Here is a 19696-nt window from a genome sequence, read left to right on the forward strand (position 1 = left end):
AGACTACCTCCCTGACAGAATAATAATTGTATGTATCATCAAAGAGTTCCTTCCTACTTACTTGCCGCTTGCTATAATTAGACTTGTGCTCTCGCTGGCAGCCACCACCTACTTTGGGAGCTCTCTGCCTGGAGCTGCCACAGATACACATTCAGATTTTTGAGCTCCCCCTGCAAAGGAAAAGTGTGGGAGCAACTAGCTGATGGGAACTTGGTGAACTCCAGATCAGCTCTGTTCACCAGTCATTAGGAGGGTAAAAGAACACTCAGCCTACAGCCACATGGTCCCAGTCACACATACTCAATCCAACAGCCCAATCTGCCCCCTCATAACTCATGCATTCACACACACACTCATACACACACCCCAATATGAACACTTCTGATCTATAAAGAGGGTGAAACAGCTTTACAATTTCTAAAAGCAAATGTGTGAGCGGCAAAAGTGTAAATTCTCACGTATTTAGTGTGACTGTGTGTGTGCGTGTGTGCATGTGTACACGTGCACTTGTGCACAAGAGAGAGGGTGGAGTCGAGGCTTTTCTACAGAGCAAAAGCAAACAGCCCATAAAGAGGCCCTGCCACTCTCCCATTTCAATGTAAATGAGCCTGACTCTGTTAGGAGGTTAAAGAACTCTCTAGGGGCCTGGCGACTACCACCGCTGGGGTCACACATGCACACGCACGCATGCAAACAGAAACACACAACACGCCAGGCACAAACATGCACACACGCACACAAATTCTGAGGCAAGAGGCCCAGATAAAGAGCTCAGAGAGCCTGACAGAGTGTCAGCTCCCATTAGGCCAAAGGCTGTTGTGTGTGTGTGCAGGCAGGCGTACTGCTTTTTACATTTCATTCAGCACACACACTCTTTTTCTCACATACACATTCTCCCTGAGCTGCCCCGCCTGGCTGACATGCTGTTTCAGACAAGACACACAAAAGACAACGGAACCCGCCTGAAAAGACAAACATCTCCTACATTTCCTACATCACACACAGCAGGGGAAACGGAGAGAAAACAAAACAAGTACTAAATGATTTTAGATGAGCTGAGGTTGCGCTGAAAAGTGTGGAAGCTTTGGAGGATTCCTTACACAATTAACTTCTGTGGTGTGGACTTGTCTGGCAGGAATTTTAGTGACTCTTTATGTCAAACATTGGCGCAGTTATGTTGTTAGATAGAGTGTTGTCGCTTGTTATATAAAAGCAGACAAGCTCAAAACACAACTACCTGACTTTTTGTGCCATGCAAGTTGTGGGTCTGTAAGGATGCAAACACACGGAGGAGGACTCTTTTCCTCCCACTCAGCCTTTAAAACACACTGGCTACGGTTACATGATGTTTTTTAATTTGGAATTAATCATTCGGAAATAAACAATTTGGAATTAATGTATTTTCCTATGAGTTTACATGAAAATAATAGTTCCGAATGAAACACGTCCTCACTTAATTCCTCTTTACAGCGGCAGGTTGGGAAGGGTTCTGATTGGACAGAGGGTGCACGTGATGTATGACATATACCGGAAATAAACAAAGTTGGTTCCCTGCTTCGCATCTTTTCAGTCGTAACTTGTAAAAACTACATAATAAGTACCAGTTTCATCGCTATTTTTATTATAAATTTGAAATACCAGCTCAACACGAGCATACTACTTCACTTTTTGCAGCAACTGAGAAGAAGAAGAAAGACAGATCACCGAACACGGGAGGCAAAACAACTCGTGTCATCAGGACAGGACAAGGTAACGAGCATGTGCAGAACGACCGGAATTAACTTAGAGCGGAAATAATGTTTATATGACAGAGGAATTAAATAGTTTGGAATTAAAATGCGAATAAACCGGACACTTACATCAGAATTAAGTTTTATTCTGAATAGAAATTTGCATTAGGAATGAAGTGTTTACATGGTCGATTTTTCATCAGTTTAAAGCGGAATTAACTTTTATTCGCAATTAAACAGGAAGTAAAACTCCCACATAAACGCAGTGTTACAACAGTGTTACAACAGAAGGAGGAGAAGTCAAACATACATTTAAAGAGGGAGAAAGACATTGAAAAAGCACACAAGAAAAGAGAAAAAAGCTCCTTTAATCCCATATTCATCCCAAACTCTCAGAAACGATGATGTACACACCCATATTACTCCAGTCACACATGCCCTGACTCAGCTGACTCGGGTAGGTGTGTCAGTGATGCAGCCTAAAGCGCCGGCATGCTGAGGCAGCAATGTCATCTCACATTACTCAGAGACTTGACGCTAAACAGAATGGTTTCAGCAATTGATGTCTTCCCCTCTTTTATTTCTTTTTGTTTGGATCCTGATCTTTAGATCTTGTCCTTCATTGCCTTCCATCTTTGCCTTTCATGTCTGGAGCACCGGCTGACAGCAGTTGCTAAAAACAGTCTTCTAAAAAAGCAGCATATGCTTGATCCAGGGGAACTCCAGCCACCACAGAACATTCACCCTATACTCATAGAAGGCTAGTCATGCTACTGACACACAGCTCCGTCTGCGTCTCCTGCCTAACCACTCCTTCGGTTCAAAAGATTGCAACCACAGCCCAGACCCCCTTGGGCAAGAGACTGATTCACAAGCACATAGTCACAGCCTTTTTTTTCATACACATGCTCAGATTTCACTTTTCACCCACATACGTCAAGTCTATGGATTTGTAGCCTATCATTCATGCAGCTGCATGTACACACAGGAAGGCTGACAGAAAAACAGAGGCGCAAACACAAAAACAGACAAACTGCTCATTACCGAATTAGTACTGTCGACATGTTCACAAAGGCTGAGCAATATGCCCAACCTCTGAATTCATCAGGACCCTGCAGGTCTTGCAGGAATACACCCAGATGCTGAGGAGACTTGGTAAGGGGTCAAGTTTGCCAATTCTTCATCCAACTAATACACAAATTGGCAAAGTGTTTGAACATGTTTCAAAACTGTGGCACTCAAATCAAGGCGCCTGCAGCAACAAAGCTGGCAGGAGCCCGCATATATGTGTGGATACAGCTTATTTGACTTTAAGATTACAGGAAAGAGACTGATGTGTTTTTATGAAGTGGAAAAGCATTCACTAATATCGAAAAATTAATACATAGGGGTTTTCTAATACAATTCCAAATGTTCCCGTTAAGTATTTACTTAAAGATTAATGTCATGACAAAGAATAGTGGCTAAAATGCTGCTTGGTTGGCAAAATGACTACAGTTTTTATCAGCTAATAATTCAATATTTTCCATAGTATGTCTATTTTGGAGTTAATGTGTTGAACATGATTTTTGTTTAGACTTTTTTTTAAATGATACTCTCTTTGATTACAACAGAAAGACAATGAAAGTGCTGCTGTTATAACCATCTTGTTAAACTTACAGGAATCACCAGGTTTTCTTTTTAACTGATCCCCACCTCCCAGCTTATCTCCTTTTAAATTCAATATCACACAATACCTCTTGTCCCGTCTATTGGGGTTTGAAAACAAGGATGAGCTCTGGCAAAAAAAAAAACAACAACTTTCATTTGGCTCAGTTTAGAACAAGGCAAGGCTGTTACAGTGAAAAAGTATTAAGTCAGCAATATTTGCCTCTCAAAGAAATGAGAAAGCCCACAGCACCGGCCAGCAGCATCCCTGCCTGTGACACACAGATAATTGTTTTGAGAGCCCCCGTCGAGAGCTGCTGTCTCATCTCCGTAGCATGACACAGTATAGCTGATACCGAAAAAGTACAATGTTTGCCACGTCCTTGACAGCAACATGTTGCTCAGTTCTTCTCTATGAAGCAACAAAGGTGTGAATTTAAGGAATTTCAGGAATTTAAAAAAAAAAAAAAAAAACGGGGGGAGAAAATAAGAAATGTGAAAATGCAGACAGACAAAATAGAAGGACATCAGACAAGAACATGATGAGCAGGAGGTAATCCCTGAACATAGAAAAGAATCGCTGAGGTTGGAGCTTATTAGTGTAACATGTCTTTTTGCTACTGCTGTCGATGACTGCAGCTGTAACCTTTGGAAAATGACTCTGCTAGGTCCACAACACAACCACTATCCCCGTGGGAGATGAAATTCACATCCCTCAGCAACAGTGTACCAGTACACACAAGCCCACTTAGCATCTCTGCAAAGACAGACACACATAGGAGTACTATTTACGCTATTTGACCTTTTTTATTGGAGACTGTCCTTGTCCTTAAAAATGATGCAATGAATCATTTGTTCATGCATATGAGAATCACCTGAATTCAAACCTTTTATATAAATACTCACAAAAAGTTCAGTTATTCAACTTTTGAGTGGAATTTATGGGCAATGTAAAACCTTTCATGCTACACTGACAAGTCAATTGTTTGCTCAGAACATCAAGCAGTGTAAGCTTGGTTAACATATGGAGGACTTAAATTTAAGCATTTTGTTATATGCTGATGACATCTTTTTGGTTGCAGGGAATGAAGTTAATTTAAAGAGGATGTTTAATAATAAGAGTTCATGGTCTGGTAAATGGCAGCTGTCTGTTAATTCTCAAAAACGCAAATAATGCGTTTTACAAATAATCTTGTACAGCGAAGCCGCCATACATTTTTGTTTGGATCGACACCGTTGATCTTTACCTCTTCTTATCTTCTAAGTATCTAAGTATCTTGGGTTCCTTTTCACTGACAATATGAGCTTCTACGAGGGGAGGAAAATTTTGGCGCAGTCAGCGGGATGGGCTTTACGGTTAGTCATGAATGCAGTAATGATACTGTTTCTGATTTGTATTATATTTTTAGTAATAATTTGTAGAACAAGATAGATTCTGTAAAACAAAAGTTATTTCAGCTTCACAAGAAACAATGGAAGAAGGAAATTTGGAGGAAACTTAGAGGTTATGCCCAAATTAAAGAAGATTACTGTACAGAACAATATCTAATGCTACATTTAGGGAGAGATCAGAAGTAATTGTGTGCACAATTAAAATCTGGTATGTTGTCCCTAGCAACTGAAGTGAGCAGGGAAATGGTTATTCCCAAAGAGCAGCTTAGATGTGTCTTGTATGATATTTTAATTGAAGAAGATGAGCTTCATGTTTTGGTCATATGTCCATTTTATGATGATTTGAGGAAATCTCTGCTTGAAAAAGTTTAAAGATAGAATCCAGATTTGTTTTTGATGCCAGACAAATATGTTGATTTGGTTTATTAAGGAGCATTTAAACAGAACTGTAACTCTGGACGTGGTAACTTCTTCATCTCGATTACTTGACTGAAACACAAGCTGACAAGTGGGTATATAAGATAAAATATCCCACCAAGGTCCCACTTACTTGTCTTGTGTTAGGTGTTGTCTTGGACTGATGATGTTAAAATGTGAACAACATGATGGAGAGGAGTGTTTTAATACAAGTTGTGACTGAACCAGAGCATGTAGTGGTTGTGTCATTGTTCAGACACCATGTTACACAATACATTTGCGTGTGTACAAGATACAAGTTACAGGAATATTTTATTCATCCCTGAGGGGAAATTCAAGGTTCAAATACAACCTGTCCAAGATTTTACAGGCAAACGTAGAACCATCACACAGAACACAGGTCCGGGCAGTTCTTAGGCCTTCGCAGCCAGCTTTATCCAGCACATGAGGTAAACATGGGTGGGATGAGAAAAAAAGGAAGATTCTCTGTACCGCCCTTACAGGGCAGTCTAGAGATTTAACAAAAAAAAACCCTCAAAAACAGAAAAAGCACATATTCAGACAATCACAACATAAGGAAAACACATGGGAGGGCGTAGTCGGGGTGGGATCTCCCAGCACAGCCAACAACTCGCGTCCAACCAACTCGCTGTCCGTTTATGGAAGGAGGGACAAGGACCAGAGAAGACGGTGAAAGATATGAGAGTGTGTCTGTAACAGTGAGTGTGCATACATGTGTGTGTTCATTGAGTGAGTCTATGAACTATCCCCCAGTTCGTCTGTGCCATCTGATGTAAATGGCCTTGAGAGCTGAGTTCCATGTAGTTCTACAGGCCTGAAAAGAGGGGAGGGCTGTACGTATCATTCTCATATGAAGTCATAACAAGCATCAGTTTTTGCCCTAGCTTCATAGCCATTTATAGCTATTTTGGGCATTTTGCCCCCTTTGTTTTTATTTCAGTTGATGTTGGTCCATCCTTACTTGTTCTAACTTTTTTTGGTTAATCATCATTTAAGCAACACATACATCATGTCCAAGGAGTATCAAGGAGTATCAAGGTCAGACTTTCATGAGAACTGTCACATACTGTCTATGTTCATCTGTAGGGGCTGACACTGCAACCCTTTGAAGATATTAAATGGTTTAACTTTAATGGTTTTGCCAAAAAAAACAGTGTCGTGGGCCAGTGTCACATTTCAATCCCAAATGCTGCAGGGAATGATGCCAACCACCTTCCTCCTTCTTTTAGACCCAACCCATGAAAAAATGGTAATAAAAGTCCATTTTTAAAACATCTTTTAAAACAATTTGTCCCTTAACTAAATGTAAAAACAAAAAGTAACAACATTTTAAAGAATTTTTGTCATGTTATGTGTCAAAATTCTTACAGTGTTTTCTTCTGCTTTCTGGGGTCCATTAATGGGCAGAAAACAAGAATCAGATTAGGCTCAACAGGATTTTTGAGCAAAGTTTTACCATAAAGTGATGCAAAATGCCTCAGAAACTGTACATATCATTAATGTCAAACTGGCTCTAATCTTTGTTTTGTTGTGGATAAAATCCTCCCTCACACAATAAACAGGATATTTACTTCTGTGTGAAAAAAATCAAACCAATTCCGTAAACAATGCCTGTTTGAAGAAAGAGACAGGTTCTTCTTGTGAAGAACAGGAGAAGCTGAGAAATGGGGACCACTGATGCGGCAGGGCTGGTGATGGTGGTGGGTGGGGGGGGGTGTCTTTATTTAATATGCAGGAGACCACTTGTCTATAGCCCCGGGTAGGACAGAAACACACAGCTAAGCTACTTCAGCACTCCATCCACCAGGAAAAGTGCAGAGGAAGGGTTTTTCCTTTAATGGAAGCCATTAATTATCATATACCCATATAACTTTCCAGTCATCACTATCTGAAGTCAAATCCCTTCGAAGGCAGTGTATATTGTCACAGAGAGGGATTTTCTTGTCTGTAAAGAGTTCATCTCTGTGTCTGGTGTGCACTTAATGGCCTGTACAAACTCCGGAGCTGTCTCATGGAACTGACTGATGTTATCAACAGATGAATGGCCACACAGGCCAAAGGTCAAGTCCAGTTCCATTGTTTTGACTCTGAAACCCAGCGTGCACTCTCTGCTTCCTCTCCTCTAACCCTGACCAGCTGGATGCGTGTGCATAGATTCCCTTCTGTTTATGTGGCTAACAGAGAAGTCAAGGTGGATTGGGTGAGTATTGTGTTTTGTGTGGCTGCTAAAGCCAGATGACTTAAGAAGAAAAATGAGCAAGGTTTACTTCATTTAAATACAATCTACCTGTGGGAGACATAAGACCTTATTTTTATTCAGAAGCAGCTGACATCCAGCAGAACAGAAATATATGGAAATATTCATTTGGCACAACAGGAAGGAGAAATCAATCTCCTTAAACAGAGCACTTAATAGAGCTCCATTAAGCCAACTCTAAAAGCTAAACACCAATGGTCACTCCACTGCAGGGAGGGCACAGAGAGGGCACACTCTTTTTACCAGGATACAGTTTAGACTGAATAAAGTCATGCTCCATTTTCAGCCAGGCCTGACAACTGTTTTTTTAAATGACACCTGATACAGTCATGGCTCCAATGTCCCCTTACCCTCATCCAGTAAGACACACTGGAAGAAGAGCAAGCGTGGGAGGGAGACGAGAAATCGTTGAGTATTTTGTGGAGGGGTGTGTGAAGGGTCAGACGCCAGGACAGCAATATCTCCCTCCCGCCACAATACACAACTGTCTCAGAGTGTGTGTGGCAGCGTGTTTTACACTCCACCTGGCATGTGTCGGTCAGGGTGAAAGTCTCACACGGACGAGGTGTTGCAGTGACTGTGAAGTGGCGCAGCTGCAGCGACAGTAACAGATGTCATAAAGTCTGCATGAATTAAACTGTTGTAAACATAAAGCACAGTGTAGAGACTGACTTCCTGTTTAACTTGGTTTTACCTGCAGAAAAGTGTTGATTTGGTTGCACTCTTTAGTTCAAAGTACAAATATCTTCCTTCTTTCTGGTACCTACATAACAGGTCATTTAATTATTATTGTCATTTTTTGGGATAAGCAGCTTTGCTTCCGACACTAGTCGTCATACAATACAAGAGTCTTTTTTAAATAACTAAAGAGTTGAAAAGTGCTGCCATATGAGATAAAATCTTCAACTTCTTTGGGGTTCATGATCAATCACAGAAAATTGTTCAAGTTTTAGAGGCTAAAATAACAAAGCTGCATCATATTGTTGGTTTGGGAATTCTTGCGGCATGTTCTCGCCACATCATTCGAGCTGAACGTTTCTCTCATGGGGCACCCGAGAGCAACTGAGCTATTGGTTGGATGTTTGAAGTGGTTAATGTGGAAAAGCATGAAGGGGAAAGTTTCTCATTTTTACTAATGCTACAAATTTAAGGGCAGAGTGTGTACAGTTGTACAGTGTGGCTTTTTCTTAGCAATAATCAAGTATTGCTTTCATAAATGGATATTGTATCAAACCCAAATCGTTCTCATGTGTAAAATTATATTATATTATATTATATTGTATGTATATATATATATATACATATATACATATATATACATATATATATATATATATATATATATATATATATATATATATATATATATATATATATATATATACATACATACATACATACATACATACATACATACATACATACATACATACATACATATATGTATGTATGTATATACTGCTGTGGTTATGAAATGAATAAGGACAGAGTAGAAACAATATAGTAAATCTGGGAAATAAAATGAAATTTTTCAATTATTTTATAGCAGTTTCATTAACAAGCCCTAATCAGATCTGTAAACTTAAAATGTAACATTGCCAGATTATGTGAAAACAACTGGTGCAGTTTCTCTTTTCTCCTTTGACCTCACTGCACCGTGTGTGTGCATACAAGACATAGATAACTGCAGTCTGAAGGAACATTTTGACATAAATAACTAAAATAAAGTCTTGGAGACTGAAAGTCTGACAAGTGGATAAACTGAATAAAGAAACAATGTAAAGAAACACATTTTCATTTTTACTCTCACTAACTTTGCTTTTTACCTGCTTTGCAAGAGATTTTCACGGCTAGTATAGTGTTGCTGTATTGTTCACCCAATAAGACAAGTTCTTCTTGTTATATGAGTTTTTTTTTTTTTTTTTGTCCTAGTTGGTTCACATTACACAAATACCCTGCAGCAGGGCATAACATGACAAGGTTTTTTCACCAAACGTAAACACCAACTCAGCACACTGATGTGTGTCAACTATTTATAGCTCTTGTCTATAAAACTTTCTCCTTCATCACTAATGCTGCAAAATGAGAAAAATGAGCTTTCTATTGAAGAGAGGTGGCAATTTCTCTCTATGTCTTCTCATCTGGATGCACGCTGGATAATTTAAAGAGGCTCTTGCCAACATTTTACCCAATTCTGCTGGATTTCCTGAGCAGATTGTACCTTCTTCAACATGCTCTTGATCATGTTTGTAGTCTGTTTGTTTGTTGCTTTCATTATCAGGGATTCCACACAGTCTTTCCCCTCACTCCATGCCTTGCATTCTCATTAGCCCCTTTCACAGATCAGTTCCGCCATATGGCCGCAACGATGAGCCCCTCTCTAAGCCGTCTTTGCCCACTCACAAATGAACCAAACAAGCTGGCCTAATCCTGCACCAGTGTGTCTTTTCTTAAATCATAGCTGGATTGTGGAATCAGAGATGCTAAGGCATGAACTCCATGGTTTTCAAGTGCAGTTGAACGCATCAAATTTGTGTGTGATATTACCCAAGTTAGCCATAATTAGAAAAAAGTATTACCCACAAAAACCACATGATCGACAGCTTCATACATGAAAGTAAAATGGAGACAGCAACCTCTTGCTACTACCAGTGTAACTCAACTTTGAATCCCCATCTCACCTCTGCCCATTCACAAATCGCACTGATGGGCATTGAAGGCGCATCATCAGTTCAGATTTGATAATCTCATGAAAGCGGCTGTAGCTCTTAAACTCTTTACCCCCCGGACTGTTAAAACTTACTGTCATGCTAGATATATTTTGTAGGATGCCAGGGCAGTTCTGCAAGCCTTGAATAGCAACTTAGGTGTTTATGTTAGTGACTGCATGGTAGAACAGCCCTTATATCTGGACAGTTAATCTGTCCATATAGGAAACTGGGTTAAATCTTACTCTAAACATTGTATTAGTTAATTTTATACAAATAAATGTGAAATAGTTGTTGGGTTTTTTTTTTGTTTTGTTTTTTTTAAAAGAGAACCCAGTCACTACTTGTTGATGAGCTGAAAAATGACTACATTTCAATCTAAGGGGAAAAAAATCCTGTGGACAACCGTTTACTGTTCAATAAACAGGACAAATTGAGGTTTTCCTTTTTTTTCGTCATTTTGAGTTGGTAATCATTATGACATCTATCAACTTAAACATTAACTGTGATTCAATTGAAGTTAATATGATCAGATGCTTATGTGGACACTAGATAACTAGTTCTGTTTTTAATATCATTATAATCCTTTTGACATGAATGCATGCTAACCCTTTCATATATAGTGGTCACTATAGTGTACACCTTTTTACCAGCTTTTTTTCGTGTATATTTACGAATGAGGATTATATATTTGTTAATGAACCACTTCAGTGAGTCATCCAAAACATTACCACTCACTGAAGAATAAATAAATATAGGATGTAATTGAACATAAATGTATCAATTGTAATTATGCAAGTTTGACTTAGGAAGGAATAGGAATAGGAAAAGAAAATGATAGTTATTTTTTCTAAAATGTTTACCTAATATAATTATGATTAAATATTATTTTACAAATGTTTTCATCATGGCTGCCCTGGATACCTGTTATTATTTCATTTCAGAATGATACCCATATGCAAATGTATTGTGTAACATGGTGTCTGAACCATGACACAACCACAACATGCTCCGGTTCTGTCACAACTTGTATTAAAACACTCCTCTCCATCCTACTGTTCACATTTTGACATCAGACCAAGACAACACCTACATCAAATAAATCAAATAAATTCAAAACGTGGCAAATAAACAAAAAAGTATCATTGGATATGTCTGTAGAGGTAAAATACTCTATTTAAAAAATGTAGTAGTGTTTCTTACAAGCGGCAACCTCTGGCGGTAAAAAGTGAAGCTGATGATAAACTGCAGTTCCCCCTTCATCCTCTAGAGGCTGGCTAGAAAACAGAGCGAATCCCCACAGACTCCCATGTTAAAAAAGACCAACTTCACAGCAGAAATAAACATATTTTCAGCCTGATTCATATATCCATTTTCAGTTTATTAGGTCAGGTTTACCTTCATGACAACTGTGGGGGGAGTGAATTTTTTTTCTAACTCGCCAGTTTAAAAGTAATTTAATCTCAAAATTTGGCCCATTTAGGGGCGGGTCTTTTTGATTGGCAGTTACTCGATCTCCCGCTTCAAGTAAGAACAACGTAGAACAACTGCGGTTTTCAGCCAGTTAACAAAGTGACTTAGCTTTAGCCCGCTTACCTCCGTTAGCTGGTTATCTCCTGTTATCTCCAGGTTAGCTCGGTTAGCTCTTAGCTACAGAAAGCCCGGAGTACGCTCAATGTCAATCATCCACCATGACGCTCACAGCCACACACCCCCCCCCCCCCCCCCCTCAGGTCTACCTCTTTGCCCATATTTGTATATCTGTTCCAGGCGAGACGACACGCATGCCCGTGCCAAGATGGCGATGGTAGGAACCGCCCACCAAGCTCCAACTCATCTCTTCAGAAACCTATGGGTGACGTCAGGGAGGCTACGTCCAACTTTTTAAATGCAGTCTAAGGTTTCTTAATATTGCATTTATCCGTAACTCTTTCAAACCAAAACAACATATCCACCACAGTGGCATTTTGTTTTATACCGCTATTTTTCCCATCTTCCCTGGAAGTCATTACATCCCCTAACCAACACCTGGTTCAAGTACGTGCAGAAACAACATCTACCACACCACATTCGGAGCTTACATGATATATTTTTATTATGATTCCATGTTTAATTAGATCAAAAGTATTCCATGTAAATGCAGCTAATGGCAGCCTGTACCTTGTATCATCTGAGAACACTTTGGAATCAAGCTTGTTCACTTTTCACATTCACAAATCGAAGAACCTTCTCGCATGGAATTTTCTTTGCGTGAAACTTCAAAGGTTTCTATCAATTTTGTTTGAAATTTATGAGGAAGAAGAGCTTTTGGCCCAGTTTAGCCAGTTTTCTGTGGAAATTTCTCATTATGAAATAGTTATTTAGAATTTCTTTCTACAGATGAAGGAAGTATTGATCTAATCTTATCCGAACATGTTCGCATTTGTTTTTATAAACCTGTTTGAATGGACCATTGTGGATTTCTATTTGGCAATGACATGAGGTGATGATGCATATCTTTGGAAATCTTTTAAAGAAATGCATGATTTATCAAAATCTCTGCTTCATCTACTCTTCTGTTACTTGATTCCCTGAGGATGTGTTTTAGAGAAGCTGGGAAGCAGAAGCTGAAGCATGTTGGAGCTGGCCAAACCCTCAAGTGTGTAGGCAGGAAAGAATTAACCCTGAAACGGCTGGTTGGAGAGCTGGGCGAGTGGTGCAACATGGGTCTGAGTAGGAAAGATTTCCCTGTTGGTGTGTGTTAATTAGGCTGAAGTTAGTGGGGCCTGCTACAGCTTGTCTGATGGCTGACCTGGAGAGATTACCTTCTCCAGCTGCTCCCATTCCTGCTCCCATTCCTGCTGCCTTTCCTAATGCCACCTTTATTAAAGAGACAGGTGACATTGGTGATATCTCTCACTTGTCACAGTTGGGCCAAAAGGTTTGACACAACAAACAGGAGACAGAGCAGGATCAATGCCAGAGAATTCAAGCAGCAATTAAGTAATGGAACACACAGCATTTTCATGCAACGTTTCTGGCAACAGTGATACAGCGAATCACTCATCCCGTATTTCATTATTTTGCCAGATTCTGTCAGAGCACGTAGTCAGGGATGGAGGGATAGTGGAACTAATAAAAGCAGTAAATGGAGCAGATACAGTGGGCAGAGTCCATAGCAAGGATGGTGCATGAGAGAGAATGGTATGATGTGGGTGTGCACATAAACATTTGCTCTGCAGATGAAAGCATTTGCATTTGTACAAACAGTTGATGTAAATGTGATAAGCAAGATGGACTGTCCAGTGAATTCCAGCATACTGGTCCTTCTTGTAAAGCCCACCATTTGCTATTGTCATGCAGGCAAGGCCATTCTTGTCATTTGGACTTTTAAGCAACCGTACAAAGACACTCACAAACACATCCCCACCCTGCTGAGTGTGTGTGTGTGTGTGTGGACACCTGGTCTGGATCTGGAAGCCCACGGCATTCCTCAGATCTGGGAACTTAATTCCCCAGATTAGCCTTTACAATCCACTCAAGGGTTAATCAGCATGTAGCATCACATCCCACCAGTGCAATTTTTATTTGCATCCACATGAGTAAATACCTGCAGGGATATGCATATATCCCCTAAAAATACATCTAAAACAGTTCTAGAAACATAATTGTAACTGTCCACACAGCAGTTTTCTCAGCAGTTTGTTCAGGTAATAGAATAAAACCCACGTGTTTGCCCTTTGAAAAAAAAAGTTTGTTTGCCACCTCTAAGAGGCAGAAAAGATGCCATTTGCAGCATTTATGGTGTTTTGCTGACATGAGACATTTGCTCACCCAGGCCTGTAGAGAAAGTCCTGGATAAAAGGCTTTTCCCTTAAATCCCCGATAGTCTCAGAGCGCCAAGAAGGACTTAACTGGCGACTCACAGCAAGAGTGGGAGGTACGATAGGGTTGGGGCTTAAGAGTAGTACCGGGTTGGGTAAAGGGTAGGTAAATATTTTGGCCAGCAGCTGTACTTATGTGCTCTGTTTGACAGGCTGTGGTTGGCTGACTGGTTGGAGTTCTGGCAGAAGGCTAACAGGTATATGACCGTAGGATATCACTCAGCAGAAGATGGGACAGACTGTTCTTGCTGTGTGGGAGGGTCCATTTGGCTTTGGGGCCTTCGACTGGCACCTTGCAGCTGCCCCCCGAGTGTGTCTGTCTGCGTCCAGTGATAGGGCCAGGGAATTCAACAGTTCCCTCCCAGCACAGGCTCCTACACACAGCTGCTCACTGTATAGTTGGTGCCACACACAGCAACTGTTAGCATGTGTGTCGGTGTGCATGTTAGTGTTCGGATGCACCCCAGGCAGATCAGAAAAGGGAACAGATCCATGTTTCACAGCATGTTGATAGAGCTTGTATCTCTTCCCTGTTCATGCTTCAGCCTTGGCTGACTAAATCAACCTGATCTCACAGAACTACGAGAAATAACCAGAAGGTCTCAACACTTATTTACGTGTTTGCGGCATGTAATTGTTTATAAATTACTTGCCAGGACCATGAAAATCAGGGCAATATTAAGTCAGTGTTGAAGCTTTGTCATAGTGTCTGCCAGACTTTTCTGGTTCACGTATTTCTGTGAGATCCGATTCAGCAGAATCCGGCTCATCTTTTCTGTAAAATAAAGCGGTATTGTTCCTTCCCGAAAACTTCTCATTGACTTCATTACTGTCAACCTGAGAGAGTCTTGGATCATCCAAATGCTTCATTGCTATGCAGGGGCATTCGTTAACAGAGTTACAGTGATGGATTTTAGCTGAGATGTTAGGAGATCAATGCTGTAATGATAAGCAGTGTGTGTCAGGAAGCATTTATTATCATTATCAGAGGTAATAAAACGCTTGCCTCCAAACATTAGGTTCCCTCCCACACACAGTGAATGTCAGTGTTAGGCGTGGGCCATCTTAATTGGTAGAAACATTGCCTTAATGGTGTCAAGGTGGTATTGCATTATAAGTACCCCATCATTCATATCATATCTAAAACGAGAAGAAACTGTGTCGCCATCAAATCAAGTCCGGGAACACTTCACATTAGCTTCACCATATGAGCGCTTTGATAGCCAACCAGATTAAACCAATCAGACAGGAAATGATGTGGGATCAATAAGTAATGAGTCAAAAATGTCATCTGTGCCACTCAATCATCAAAATTTCACTGATATGGCCGCAGCTTATCAGAGACTGCAAAATTACCTACAGCAGTGGCTATGAATATGATTTGCATTCTCATTTTCTCCCTAAAATTTTGGTAAACACAATTACATTAAATCAGAAATCATTTCATACCTTTCTGTGCATTTCCTTGAGTAAATGTGGCAGTCATCAGGATTACATCAAGGCAAGCTAGATGTTGTAATTTCCTTAAATTTAGAGCAGAAAACAACTTATGACAAAACAGATTTGCTCTCCTCACTGCCTCGGTATAATTTCATGAAATAGCTGAAGGAGCAATATGGGCACAGAGAGCACAGGTCATTTCACTGCAAATTACTGATATACGTTTCAATCCCACCTCCAGTCGGAGCATATGTAAACTGTTGGCTGTAAAGCTTGCCACCTCCGTCTGACCTTTGGTGAAGATGAATATTCTATAAAAGTAAGTGTTGAAGTTAATGATAGAATTGTTACCAATTCTGCAATCAGTGACGCACAACTCATCGAAAGAGCTGTAATAATTTGAAAAAGTTATGAACTATCGACTTAAACTCAAACTAAAATTATTTAGATTCATCTCAGTTTCTGTGTTAGTAAGGATAAAATATACTAAAACGCCACAACTAGAACTTGCTATGTGCTAGCATTGTTTTTGTCTGAAAGGGGTTTTCTTTTTAATTCATTTGAGAGCAAAGGCATTGAATATTTTTTCCTCTGGGAGGGAATTTAAAGGCCAGAATTGCTAGCACATGTTTTGTTGTAAAGTCTCTGATGACTGACTGTAATTTGTTTGTGTGTTGAACAGGAGCAAACAGCGCTGATTGTGTATCACAGTGAATTTAAGATGCAGTGGTCAATGAAACTCTTCAAACACAAAGTAACGCTACAAATACAAAACAAGTGCAAATAAGTACAACCTAATTACATTTGATGGATGATTTTATCCAAATTAATTATCTCCCTGCAAGATAAAACATAAATTACCAGGCAGTTTTACAATAAAGGTTCCCAGTGTACAATGCAGTGACATCTAGTGGCACAAATGGCTAACTGCAACCCGAAGTGTGTGTGCTTCAGGCATTTCAGCTGTAACCTGATGCACTAATTTGTCACACAAAAGATTTAAGAGGTGCTTATTTGAAACAAGTATGGAAAAGAGGACACACTTTCTGAAAGTATAGTGTATGCCACAAATGAGGATTCCTTGAATTACGCCAGAATGAAATTTCCACTACAGTCCTTCATGTTGGATTTTATTTCTCTTTACATTTTTTGTTCACTCTTCACTAAAAATGGTTTACATAATCTTGACAATAAATCTTGTTGTAGTTTATTAATGTTTCTTCTTAAAGGTTTTTGTACCTCACAAAGGCAAATAAATGTAAAAAAAAGAAAAAAAAAGAAAAAAAAAAAAGTTGGTGATATATTGGGTACAATTAAGGACAGTCCACACAGAGACAAGTCTAGGTGTCCCTATTGATGTTGTTTTAGTGGATCAATGTTACGTTCACATTGAAGTGCCGTTATGCAGGGACTTGCACATCTTATAAACTGTGACCCCAAAGTGAATAAATCCAAAAACTCCTGTTTAGTTTCCATATTTACAACCTATAAAATCTTTCATACACTGACACCACTACAGCTCTACGTTTCCCTTAAAGCATACGCAAAACGCCCACCAACAGCTACAACAATCGTGGCTCAAAGTGTTTTGTTTGTCCTGCTGAAGCTACCAGGCATAATATGTTTTTTTATAGCAAACGCCATTTATAAAAAGAAGAAAAAGACAAAAATCCGCACACATGTCTGATTTTTTAGCTCCTTCCTTCATTATCTTGTTCTCCATATTTTAAATTACATAACGCGACTATATTGTGTGCCATTTTTTATTGACTGTTTTTGGTGTGTATGTGTGGCACCGTTACAGCGCCACCTGCAAGCCTGACATATAAACTAGAATGGCTTTATGTGGACACAGAAATTTCTTCAAACTACTCCGTCATTATGACAAAACAAAATCAATTCAGTCTCCTACAAAGGAAACAAACTGCTACTATCTCTTGTATCCCATTTTACAGCACAAAGAAAATGTCATTTTTATCTGCTGAAAGGCATCACAATAATAAGATGATGATGTTGCTTCAAACTATGTTGTTTTTTTCAAACTCTGGAAAATCCATAAGCCATGATAGGTCAACCAGTCATGTCAAGAAACAATTAACTTTCCCACAGATCTGCACTCTGCCTCTCATTTTATCAAAGGTAAAAAATGTTTTTGTACATAATTTTACGTAGAAAAGGAAAAAATCTTGGAAAGTTTAAGAGCATTGTTTAGTATATTAAGTAATTGAACTAAATTTTTGACTGATTTTTAGAAATTCCTGATCTGAACTGTGTTCTGATTAGTGCTTTTACATTTCTCTGATAAATGTTTCTAGTCTCTAGCAGCCTATGTTAAATCTGCATTAAATACAGTTACTGTGTACTTACTGTTGTGTTTGACCCGTGTAAATGGACAGAATTTACAGCTGGTATATTATCTATTCATCCCTTAACAACATGTTAGCCTTGTTTCAGGCTTAATCCTGCTTTTACAAATTCAGCTGCCTCAGTGAAATTCAGTGAGGTATCACTTGTGGGGAAAGTGTTCCAAGTATTGTATGTGTCTCTGTGTTTTAGCACGCCATTTCATTTCATTCATTTCAGTTCACTCTAATCCAAAAAGCTGAGCACCAGAGTGAGTGAACAGATTTTTGACATGGGTGGCCCTGATGGATCAAGCTGAACTGGGGATTTAGAGAAAAGGTCTGCATGTATATTGGAGGACCTGAAGCTTCTCAACACGACCGCACAGTCAGGTGACAAATGGTGCCCCAGTCCAGCCGACTGCCAGAAATGGCCTCTTAATCAATCAGGGGTCGTCATGTAGGCTCAGTCCAGACTGTCTCCACAGTGAGAGGCAACCATCTGACAGAGCACTTAATGCCAAGCCAAGAAGCACACAAGCCTTTCTGTTAGTCAGTAGGACTGTCACTGGTGTATGCTTTTTTTCATGTTTTTTTTTCCAGCTTCAACTTGGGAGATGGATTTTCATATTAAGTCCTTTGATTAACTGGTGGAAAACAGAAATGGCTGCAATGGAGAATTTTCTTTCCCTCTGGCCTCAGCCCTAACCTTAAGTCTGAAGCCCTCACTCCCGTCACACGGCCATCTGTGGCCGCATTTCAGGCAGTAAATAACAAACTGGAGGGTAGTACACCTCGCTTGTACGCCCGGCCTGGGGCCAAGCCCACACATTCTCCTCTGCACCCTTGGACTCATCGGTGAACACCCCTCTGGGTTGACCTACAGACTGTGGGGTCCCTGAGGGAGCTTATCAGGCTTTGGGAGTAGCAAAGGCCGTCTGTCTTCTGTCCACCCCTCCACCCTCCAGGCACATAACTTTACTCTCCCACCATCCATCTCTCCATCTCTCAACATCAACGCATTCATCTGTCAATTCTCACTGTCAGTCTAAACCTCCCAGACTTGAAGACCTTTGTCACTCACCCATCTGCTTTACTTTTATCATTACAATGTTTATCATTTGGTTTCCGTCTAATCATCTTGACCTTCATCAGGCAAAAAATCATGGTTTTGTACATTTTAGAGATTAAAAAGACTAAATTTCACAGATCAACATGTATTACAGACCTCAAAATTTTTTTAAAACCCCATTCAAACAACTAGGATATAAAGTGTGTGTAAAGGGCAGCTTTATTAATCTCAGAGGGTTGGTGAGAAAAAATGTGTTTTAATTTTCTGAAAGTGCCCCGGAAAAAGATGAAGACAATTAAATGACTGCTCAAGATAACAGTCATGCAGCAATAGCCATCAAAAGCTACTGACATGCTATCACATTGACATTACACAGCCAATAAAGCAGTCCATTCATTGGAAAAAAAAAAAAAGACCAATCAATAGGCTCACCAATCTCCACCCACCCACAAATCTATATATTTATTCATCCACTCTGACAGTCAGGACCTGCATCTGGCAAACCTTACACACATTGATCCATCTCATATATTGTCTCCTACGTAGAATCTTATGCTGATTCAGTTCCCACAGGACACAAGAAGACCGTGGATGAGTGTCGTAGGACTGACAAAGCCTCCAGGTAGTTGGACTGGACGGCAAAGATAAAGACTTTGAAAATATACATAAACAAAAGTCATTATATCAGTTGAGATAAACCCAGTGAGATTAGAGAAAACATTGACAACTACTCTACATGACACCTTAGGAAAACATCTTCCAAATGAAAGTACAGAATATGGAGAACTGATACCCCAACCCCCTCCA

The sequence above is a fragment of the Telmatherina bonti genome, assembly GCF_933228915.1.
Source record: "Telmatherina bonti genome assembly, chromosome: 1".
Classification (NCBI taxonomy): Eukaryota; Metazoa; Chordata; class Actinopteri; order Atheriniformes; family Telmatherinidae; genus Telmatherina; species Telmatherina bonti.